Source organism: Acanthopagrus latus, chromosome 9 (genome assembly GCF_904848185.1).
Source record: "Acanthopagrus latus isolate v.2019 chromosome 9, fAcaLat1.1, whole genome shotgun sequence".
NCBI lineage: Eukaryota > Metazoa > Chordata > Actinopteri > Spariformes > Sparidae > Acanthopagrus > Acanthopagrus latus.
This window is the reverse complement of record NC_051047.1, coordinates 20,082,793-20,093,841: the sequence shown is the minus strand read 5'-3', so window position 1 is coordinate 20,093,841 and position 11,049 is coordinate 20,082,793.

Genomic DNA, 11,049 nt, shown 5'->3' with positions numbered 1-11,049 from the left:
TGTATGTATGTATGTATGTGTGTGTATCCCTAAGGAGATCATTAGCAGTGGAGCGCCTCTTGGTCAATACTACCCCTAAATACAATGTCTACTACCAGGCCTCTCTCCCTCTTCTGTGTTACAGAGAGGAAAACTAATTCGCAGGGCTCCCAAATGTGTTAGACTATAAATTTACCACAACACTGAGGAAACTGTGAGATCACTCGAAGGCCTTCAGGGGGTGAATAGAGGTGGTTTTACACCTTCTGATCTGGTACTGCTATTCACTGTGCTGCGAGGGTTCAAACAGCAGCCTGTTGTTTGAGTTAGCAGCAGGCAATCTTACAGATACACAGGGGCTGCGAATGAAATGTGACAGATGATGCCAACACTTAAAATCGTAGTGATTGCATTTATCCTAAACAGCGTGGAGAATCCTCGGAAATAGAATCTAGGTTATTGAATAGCGGACGTGCAATCACAGGGACAGCTGGTCGGCTTGGTTGGAAGTTTGTACAATTTACACGTAAAAAAAAAAAAAAAAAGAAAAAAGTGAAGGTTTCTGAATGGCAAGAGATTGGGATTGTGTCATGAATTCCACATATGGTGTTTGTCGATTTAAAAGAAACATTTTGCAATTCAAGAAAATCATGTGTTGTTGTCAAGAGGGTAAAATATCATTTAGTTTTGTGAAAACCGCTCAGTGAACTACGTCATCTGGCTCAATACACGCCAACAACACCAACATGGCCGTCACCGCTTGGTTAAGGAGAGTTAGAGTTAGTCAGTTATGTGAGCTGTCTAATATACAGGACGACTGACGGTCTCACTCTCTGTATATGATGTCTCTCTAATTATGCATTTTGAAAGTCTTAAACATCATTAATTTGATGACAAAATGCAACTTTCTAGAGTTGAAAATGTGTCTTTTTAATTGATGAACATCATATACATCAGGGAGGGCAGGATGTTTTTTTTTTTTTTTTAGCTAACCCTGATGTTAGCATCGCCCTGATTCCCTTGTCAAAAATTCTGTAGGATTTTTTTAATTGAATTTTGTATCTTTGCTGAAAATAAGCTCTGTTGCTGACACATTTTGTTCAGCAAGATAACCAGATGAACACCACTTTAAAACTATGTATTAAATTGCTAGAAGTAAAAAAACTAAGTAATCCTGAGTGATTTCCAGGTTTTAGGACTCATTCCTGTGGCACTATATTCATGACACAAAAAAAGTTTGTCTCTTACCAGTGACTACTGTGTATATTTTTTTATGAACAAACATCCCATGGTGGTCCCCCAGAAGGGGAAGTACCTCGCATCTCTGAAGTAAATGTTGATCGCACAATGCTACGGCTATGGAATAATCAGGCACGAAATCTCAGAGGAAAATGAGGGCTCACAAGTGAACTAACAGTCCGGCACCATCTCTATTTGCTGTCCCGTCTTCATTTTAGACTCAATAAATAAATAAACTCTTTGCTTTTGCCCCTGTGTTGTTAGTTTCCACTCTGAGGCAAACAGTAAGCGATCCAGTCGTCTTCGAAACAGCTGTGCCAAAAACAACACCACTTGGAAAAGAGTCAGAACTTCTATTAAAACCTAAGACCGATGATAATCTCAACTTTTTTTCTATTAGTCATTACACCGAAAAACACATAAATAAGCCACACCGGCTGCAAACTGTGTGTGCAATATGTTACTTAAATGGACATTGTGATTTATCCTAAATCAATCCCACACACACACACACACACACACACACACACACACTCTCCCGGCACTGTATAAACTCACTAGCGCACAAAATGTGTATTGATCCACAGCTGAAAATAGTACCAAACAAATGCACTGTTTAGTCCTGCATGAGTAACGTTTAATCCTCGGTGCCCATCTGCCTTGGCAATTATTATAAATTTAAATGACTCATGCTTTTGAGAGGTGGAATAATACACTGTTTGTATTGAATTGGTTGATAGAAAATTAATAGAGGTATGCCAGCCTTCAAGTAAATTGATGTCTGCCTAACATTTCAATGGAGAATAAACTTAACATGAATTTAAAAATCATGTATTGAGATGTGTCATAAATCACATAATATGATGTTATACATATGATATAAAAAAAAATATATTTAATTTTACAGATTTTACTGGCCCTTTTTAACCACTGGACATACAGTAACCCTCTTACCCTCACTGACCCTCTCTCGCTTGATCTCACATTGACATTACAGTTCAGAGCCTGAGCACGCACACACCAACACACACGCACACAAAAATAGATTCTACCGTTATTCATTCATGCATCCCCGGAATCAGCGTCACACCACCTGAGCCAGCCTCCGTACCTGCTCCCGTTTTGCGCCGCGGAGGAAGAAGTTTTATGGAAGATGTGGAGCGAGAGTACAACCGTTCCACAGAACAGAAGGACAGATACAGAGACAAGGAGGGCAGCGTAATGACTATATCCATCACTGTGACACACACCGGCACTCTTCATGGATCAGAGGCTTTAAGTGCCGAGCTATGGTGGGTTCTACAATAATACACAATACAAAACCAACCAGGGAGCTGATTTATTACGCCGCTGACCTGCCCCCGCACTGCTTGTAGGAACATAACCTTGAGTGTGTTTACAGTATGTGTGTGTGTGTGTGTGTGTGTGTGTGTGTGTGTGTGTGTGTGTGTGTGTGTGAGATCCTCTTTGAATAAAAGTGGTACTATATAATGGCGCTTGTGTGTGTGGCTGCACCAGCGTTCACTTTCTCTCGACCAAATAGCTTTTTTTAAGTATAAACACACACCGATGTGTAAAACATCTGTCCGTCTCTTCGTTACTGAAAGTGTCTGACAGGCAGCTCGAAGGCAAATTTAAGGGATGCTCCTTTTTTTTTTTTTTTTTTTCTCCACCAAGAGGGACACAAAAATTAGTTCACACTGAAATCCTATTCACGGGATTTTTTCTCCCTGACTCACTCGTGCCCACGTCTCTGACGGTCAAGGACGGGGAATTTCCCAAGATGCAGCATTTTTGCTGTCACTGAAAATGTTCCGTCGTAAAAAAGATCGGGCAAACCAGTGCCACCATATCAAAGGTTTCCTGTGTCATAAAGAAGTCGTGTAATGTTTCCCTGCTGCGCTCACAGCCCCCCCCCAAAAAAACACCATCATTATCTCAGAGTGACTAAATTACTTCCATGGGAAATATGCAATTAGAGTTCATCTGAAACATATTTGCGACGTTGCGGACGGGACTTAAGTTTTTTCTATGGTCAGTCAGCCGATTCGTCTAAATCTTGGATGAAGATGGGTTAGAGTAGAGAGAGTGTTTAGTCCAAGTCAGATATGCTTTATTTTGAGTGTTCTGTGGGAGGCTGGTAGTGGAACAGTCATGTCGGGCAGGAATCTAGTTTTCAATGTACTTAAGATTATAAAATCCATTTAGGATCCATTAGAATTTTTGATAGTAATGTTTCCCTCACAATTTGCATCAACTCTTAAAATTAGCATCATTAGACATCTTTAAAGTTTAAATGTTGAGCTGCATAAACAATCAGCACACACGTGTTGACCAAGTGCCTGAGCTGTGGGAGAGAAGTATGTGATGTCCTGACCTGCCCGAGCTTCTCTTTTGAGTTTATCTCTGTATTTTGTTCTCTTTTGTTTTTTCTCAGGTTTATTTTTGCCCTCTGTCACAAACATCAGGTCTTTAGCTTTTTACTGTCTGAAGCTGATCTGATCTTGACTGTTGAACTGTCACATGATAATGACTGAAACATTGCTTTTCATAATCTAAGATATTGTACACAGTGTTATGAGGGATCGAGTTCACAGGTTTTGTTCACGCTGTGCTGTCATGGCCTATTGGGATAATCGAATAGAGCGCAGCCAACAACTGATATATATTTACTAATACACAATTTTATATATATATATATATATATATATATATATATATATATAAAATTGTGTATTAGTAAATAACAGAAGGTGAGATGACACATTTACTTTGAAAATAAATGCAAATGTGAAAAACAAAAAGAAGGGCCTGCTTTTATTTATTAAGCAAAACATCCTCTGATTATGTTCATATTTGTGCTGATTTCGCAATTCACGCGACTTAAAGGAGGGAACAAAAAGAAATTTAGTAAATGAATAATTACACAGTCCCCCAGTGTGATAACATTTCAGCATGCACATGCTACCGTTTAACCCTCTCCCTGTCTGGATGGCGAATCATCCGGCGGGAACTGTTCAATTACTTTTAGCTGCTCCTTCTGCGTTAAGTCTTTTGACCCTCTGCTGATCTCTTTCTTTCACCCCCACTCTACATCCTATTCATTTCTGTCCCTTCCTCCTTCTTTTTTCCGTCTCCTTTCGTCTTTATGTCTCCGTCAAAGTGTGCCACAGTCTCCAGCTTTGCCTTACGTGACTGGAGCTCATATCAGGGAGAATAATTTATGGCGGCCATGAATAAGAGATGCCGTGGAGTTTCCAATGATTCGGCTCTGATATGGAAACAGTCTGAAATATTTGGACAGTGGAGGATTGAGTGATCAGTGTTCGCCGGCCGGTTGTTGGCAAACACATGTCGGTTAAACCAGCTGTCAGGAGGACCCATGAGACCGGAGCAGAGAGGAGGAGGAGGAGGAGGAGGAAGGGAAAGGACAGGGGAAATGAGAAAAAAAAAGGAGAGTGAATGAAATGGTGTGAAAAGAGAGGAAAACAAAAGAAATGTAAAATCCATTATTTATTTTTTTTCTAATCATCATCGTGTTTAACATCACCTGTCAATCCAAGTCCAGCTCTCCTCCTGCTATGACGTCACGTCACATGTTGGGTAACCGGTGCACAGGTGTGTCTGTGAAAAGCTGTTAATTGAGCAGGTAATGGAAGTGTTAGCGCTGTCATCACAGGAACACACACGCCGCTCAGGTGTCTATTACCTGATTTCCTGCCAAGGAGTGCTTCGTGATGATGACAGATGAGGAGCAGGTGTTACATGTGGGCGTCGCCAAACTAACGCGCTAATGTGTCTGTACGAAGCCCTCGTAACCGTGTGCTCCAGCTCTGTGAGCCCTTGTCATCATGTCAGGTGTCTTCACTGCCTATCGTGTATTGTTCAGAGCACATTAACCCGCGGAGAAGTAATTGGTGAGTAGAGTTCATCCTACATGTTGTCGTAAAATTTCCCTGAGATGTTGAGATCCACCTGAGCATCAAGTGCAATAACAACAGTATGGTGAAGAACTGACAGTAATGTTAATTTGTTCAATACTTTCATTTATATCTACAGTGTCAAAAAATCACGAGACATCTGTGGTAAATTTTATTAAAAAACAGGAATGTGAAGAATAAGGAACGAAAAGACGGAAACATGCGATGGACAAAAGGAAGGGAGACACAGGTACACAACAGACAAACTGACAAAGAGAGGAAGACAAGGACTTGAATACTCAAGGGATGTTTAACTGATAGAACACGGATGAGGAGCAAAAAGATCGGGAAAAATTGGACCAAGGGAGGAAGTAGAAATTGAGACAAGACACAGGAGTATGTGACTTCAAAATAAAACAGGAAATAGCAGAACAAAAACCTCTGACAGATGAGTTGTGTACTCACCCCAAATGTTTCCAAAAATGTTTACACAGAGAAACGTGCAATTTTACTTAAACTGTGAATTTAATGATTTTAATTGTGAATTCTACATTTTTTCAATTGTTTTTTTTATTAATTGAGGTTTGACTGGCGATCGTTTTACGTAGTCATCTTGTTGCACCCTCTTCTTGTGTAATTATTTAATGGTACCCAAATCTAAAATTATCTCCACCAGTTTTTTCTTTAATGAACCCCTTGCTAATAATCTTCTAACTCAAGTGGCTCTAAACAAGCATTTATTCACGCGTTGTTTTGCCATCTTGAAATCTAAAATATGTGCTGCATTTTTCTATAGCCATGGTGTTTCTGGAAGGAGCTTTATTGACTGCTAATGAAGCATGAATTCAGAATCACTCAATGTTTGTCAGAGACATTGAGAATGTGATTGATAAAAACATTAACTGAACTGTGATCTCCATATCATAGGTTTCATAGGTTAAATGAAGCAAACATGGATTGTTAGTTGGAGAAACCCCCCCCAAAAAGAAATGAACAATGTCAGTTTTCATGTGGGTCAGTATAAACTGTGAACATCTCTATGCAGACTTTGCTGACAAGTTGAAAAGTGTCCAACAGTGTCCAACTGTTGACAGTCACAACAAGCACAACTTATTTGATAAATGTCCTATCTGAGTTCGGTTTTCCCTTCACTGTGGGATTCCTGACAAGATGGATTAGGCGACTACTTGCTCCCTAACGTTCATTGTAAAGAAAAAGCAACCACAAAGGCCTTAAAACCATCATCTGAAGAATGTTGATACATTAGAAAACCAGCTGTCCAGGAGTCAAAATGCCCAACGTTTATTTATGAGTGTTATTCGGATCTGAAATTGAAGACGCATAGCTGTGGCAGCTGTGTCATTATGATGTCACAGGCTGATATATGCATACATATTTTTCATGGAATCCAGTAGGTATTGGTTTCATCCAGCGTCAGTGGAACCTGGATGACACACAATGGCCTCGGCTGGGAGGGACTGAGAGGGGAGCGAGCTGAGACGTCCAGAGGAAGAGGAAGGGCAGAACAATAAGTGCAGTGTAGCATGGGATGACAGGGTGTATCCAGATGCACTATGACTCACTTCATATGAAAATATGACATATTTTGCTGAATACTGGTTTATTATTGGAGTACGACACTTGCACATGTCGAGTATATCATGGCTATGAAAACATGGCTATGAAAACTGCCACAATCAGATCTGATTGTGGCTGGTATGTCTGTAAAATCAAACAATAATAATAAAAAAAAAAACTCGACAAACACATTTCTGAGGGAAGCATATCAGCAACAGCCCTGGACTGTGAGCTCAGAGAAACAGGTGGGTTGTTTGCAATCAGACTATCAGCTCTTGGCTAGGGGCTAGCTGGTTAGCATACAAACTTTAATAGATATCTCTGCAACACCATGCATAGATGCTTCAACATTGAATCAGAACTGTTAATTATTTAATGTTTTATGCTATAATTCTTATATATTACACCTTTAAAGTATATTAGATTGGAGTAGCTATCATGAGAATATTGGTTGGAGGATCAGCTGGCGTTTGAAAGTTTTCTTCTGAAAAGTCTCTTGATAACTTCACAATGCTCTAGATTTATGTCACGGTCAGTTTTTATGTATTTGTTTTATGTATAGAGGCCTGACCGATCATTTCTGATGCAGCATACTGATGATTCAGAATCAAACTGCTTAGATGGACAATGTTGGTAACAGGAACTGCAGGTCAAACATTCTGAAAAACTCATTATGCTGTATACAGTATATGGTATACTGGACTTTGACTTTCCCTCATTTATTGTTTTTTAATTTACAGTTTCAGAGTAGTTATTTGTGTATTCATGACTTGCATTTAGACTCTCTGTGCATTATCATTGTGCTTTGGACACACTGTTATAGTAAATGATCCCGTATGAAGTGGACATAATGCTAGAAACAAATCGTCGCCTGTGAAATTGAAATCTACTCTGACTTTTTCCTCGCTTGCAGTCCCGGTTGAAATCCAGCGTGGTGTCACCGAGGTTTCTGTCAGCACTTGGCAGGTTCCCTGTGGATGGGCCCTGAAGCTCTTGGCCCTCTCTCACACAGTTGATCCCTCTGTCTCTCTCACCTCTTACTCAAACTGGGTCTTTGGCTTGCAGAGCCTGTGGAGCCTCCAGGAACCTCAGCGTCCTCTCAGGCTCATCACTATTCATTCCCTCTCGTGGTCTCTGTCACCCAGCTGAGAGAGAGGTCAAACAGGGTTGTGTGTGTGGGTCTTTTTGTAGTCTACACTGTGTGAGACCTAAATGTCATCTCATGGATAGGAAGAGGAGAGAAATAGCCATGTGGCTGCTTCTCACTATGAAGTGGTTAAAGTTGTTGGTTGCTAACGTTTCTGCGAGCCAATGATGCGTTCACATTTGCATTTATCATAGGCTGCATACTATTTTGGCCTTTCGACAAAGCGTGTCAAATCATATTCACATTACAAGTTTATGACCTGACTTTAGGGAATATCGGGACGTTGAGAGTTTGATGTTGGATTTACAGGCTGTGAAGCCAGCGACCGCAGTTCAAGACTGTGTTCCAACATTAGTAAGCGTGAAACCACTGTACATTTTTGACCAGGGACCAAAGCATTTGAATATTAGTAAGCATGCTATGATGTATTTTAGGAGACTTCAGGACAATTTCCAGAAAAGGTCGGGTGGTCGGGTGTGTTTCATGAGACTTTAGGACATCTCCAAACCCTAACCTTAATCAAAGTAGCAAAAACCTCATGTTCGACTGAAGCTGACCAGAGCGTAAACACAGCAATGTTGACAAGAAGGAAATTGTAACCTGAACTAAAATAAATGTAGCGTTTCAACATAAAGACAACATAAAGAGAATTTCAAGATGTGTTTGTGACACATATTTTTTTTTTTCGAGCTGAAACCAAGAATTTTGTGTGCCTAAACCTAACCAGAGCAACAACAACATAGAATAGGATGCTGTATTAAAAAAGAAAATAATAATAATAAAGTTGCTGCATAAATGAATGCTAAGTATTAACCTATCACTGGTTTGCAGAAATATACAAAGCCAGCAAGTATTCTGCTGATTGGGTTGTTAGTTTAGATTTTAGGGTTTGGATAATTGTCATAGTAAATAGAATCAGTCAAAGACAGTGTGCAGTAATGATTAAAGTTATTTTCAGAGAACAGGATACCATTAAATACATTTCATTTTTGGGTTGACTCACATTCTATTGCACAACATACATTATATTATAATTGTGCATGTATATGTACATGCTTGAACATCCTGTAGTCTGTAAAAGTGAAGAAGTGACTTAAGAGAAATTGAGGACAATAACTAAGACTCAAATTTATTTAATATTTTGTGATTGTTTTGGTTCCCTCTCTATTTATTTTACATCAATTTACATCCTGATTGAGATTTAGATTTGCACTTATTGTATTGTGCAACATGTTCGGATTAAGTGTTCGATATACTGAGTACAGCTACATGCATGTGGGTGCTGTTATACCATGTGTGGAGGGCTCTTGTTCTCACTTTGTTTAACAGCAGATTTACAGGATAAATCAGTGTTAACATGGTTAAAATTGACTGTAGATTAATGTGACAGGATGATTAAAAACACCGGGATGCTCACTTCTACAGACAGCCCTTCACCTCCTTTAATACCGGCATCCTTTCACACACACACGCACACATCTCCTCTTTTTCTTTTTTTTCCACGCCACACCTTCACCAGATTAAAAGTCTCAAACCCTCAAACAATCCCCAGCAGCGTCTGCCTCTTATTGCATTTTCCCAGAAACTGCTCTGTTCACCGAATGGAGCGAGTCCGGTAATAGCTCTTCTGTCATCCGGTGGAATCCCTCCCTTTTTCCAGTGCCATGCCTCCAGACTGAATAGCAATTTAAATGCCGCTCACTTCACATGTATTTGAAATCTCATTAAACGGATATAAAGACCCAAAGAAAAGTGTAAATAGAATATCTTGGCCACGTGGATGAGGGAAAATTTATTCATGATTAGTCTTTCTCTTTTCTTTTTTTTTTTTCTCTCAGTTCCATTCCCTGGTGCAGAGTTTAGTGAATGCCTGTAAAGTGTCAGCAGTCAATTTCAGGGTGAGGCCCAGTATCTCCTCTAAATACTCTCCATTTAAACAGACACAAGAGAAAAATGAAAAAAAAAAAATGAAATGCATTATGAAAAAAGGGAGAGTGAATGGGCACTGCTCCTCGACTGACATCTACTCTGACAAGAACAGAGGGGAAATAGTTTAGGTACAAATCCTCAAAAATCTGGCAAAACTGGGATGCATTTTAAGTTCTGTTTTTAATGCCGCATCAGGCAACTTCAGCAAAAGAAGGGTTGTTTTCTATTTCTCTATACTGAAAATTGAGACCTTAAGCGAGGTGGGGTAACACGCTCATTGCCTAAGATGTAGCTTCCTTCAGAAGTGTAGTGCTTGTTTTTAGCCTTTTAGCAGATTTCTTTGTAACATACAGTTACAAGTGTAATTTGCTCTTATGTTCAGTTGTCGTAGGTGGGTGGATTCATCTCGAAAAGCTACGTTATTTTGATTTCTGTTGCAGCCACTTGTTGAAAAGCAGTCTGCAGTGCCTTCGACCATTTATCAGTATAATATTGAATAACTTATGCTGTTGCACTGCCACATCGCTGGTTGCCACTATTTATGATACGTATAGTAACATTATATTCTCTGAGAGGCAAAGAATCTAAACACAATCCGGTCTTCAAGAAATTACATTACACAGAGTTTTATTTGTAGCGTGGATTAGGCTTTTGAAAAAATACCATAGTGAAGTTGGGTTTCTTTGAAATTTGATGCTGTTTTTCTTTTATTGCAATGGACATTTTTTTGTCAGTAATTGATTATGGTGAAATGCAAATCTATCCTTGAAAACATTAGAGCATAATATTGGTCAGTATTGTACAGCCATGGATTGGAGCATCGGTTCATTTCTCTTTCTGAGGCCATATTTTATGAACTGCTTCCTCATTTGTGTTCTCTCCTGACTCCTAAAACTATCAGCAGCTGCAGCCTTCGGTCATGCCGACAAATTGTGCGCGTCATTCGTCCAACCCGTACTGTCTTCGGTGAATATGCTTTAGGAGATTTTGCACCTTCATCTTGGTGTGAGCCGTAGACACCCGAAACCCAATGAGCATGAAGGGGTTATAAAAACAGAATTAAGGCGCTTTTGACCACTGAATGCACTTGTACTGTTACTGAACATTGGTAAATTCACTGTTTTAAGCCCGTTGGTCATTTCATGAAACATCAACCACCTTTTCATGAAATTTGTTGATTTTTTATTTTTTTTTCTATGCTACCTCTTGGTTAGAAATCCCTTGTAAATTTGATTTTAAGTCTTTATGGGAATATTA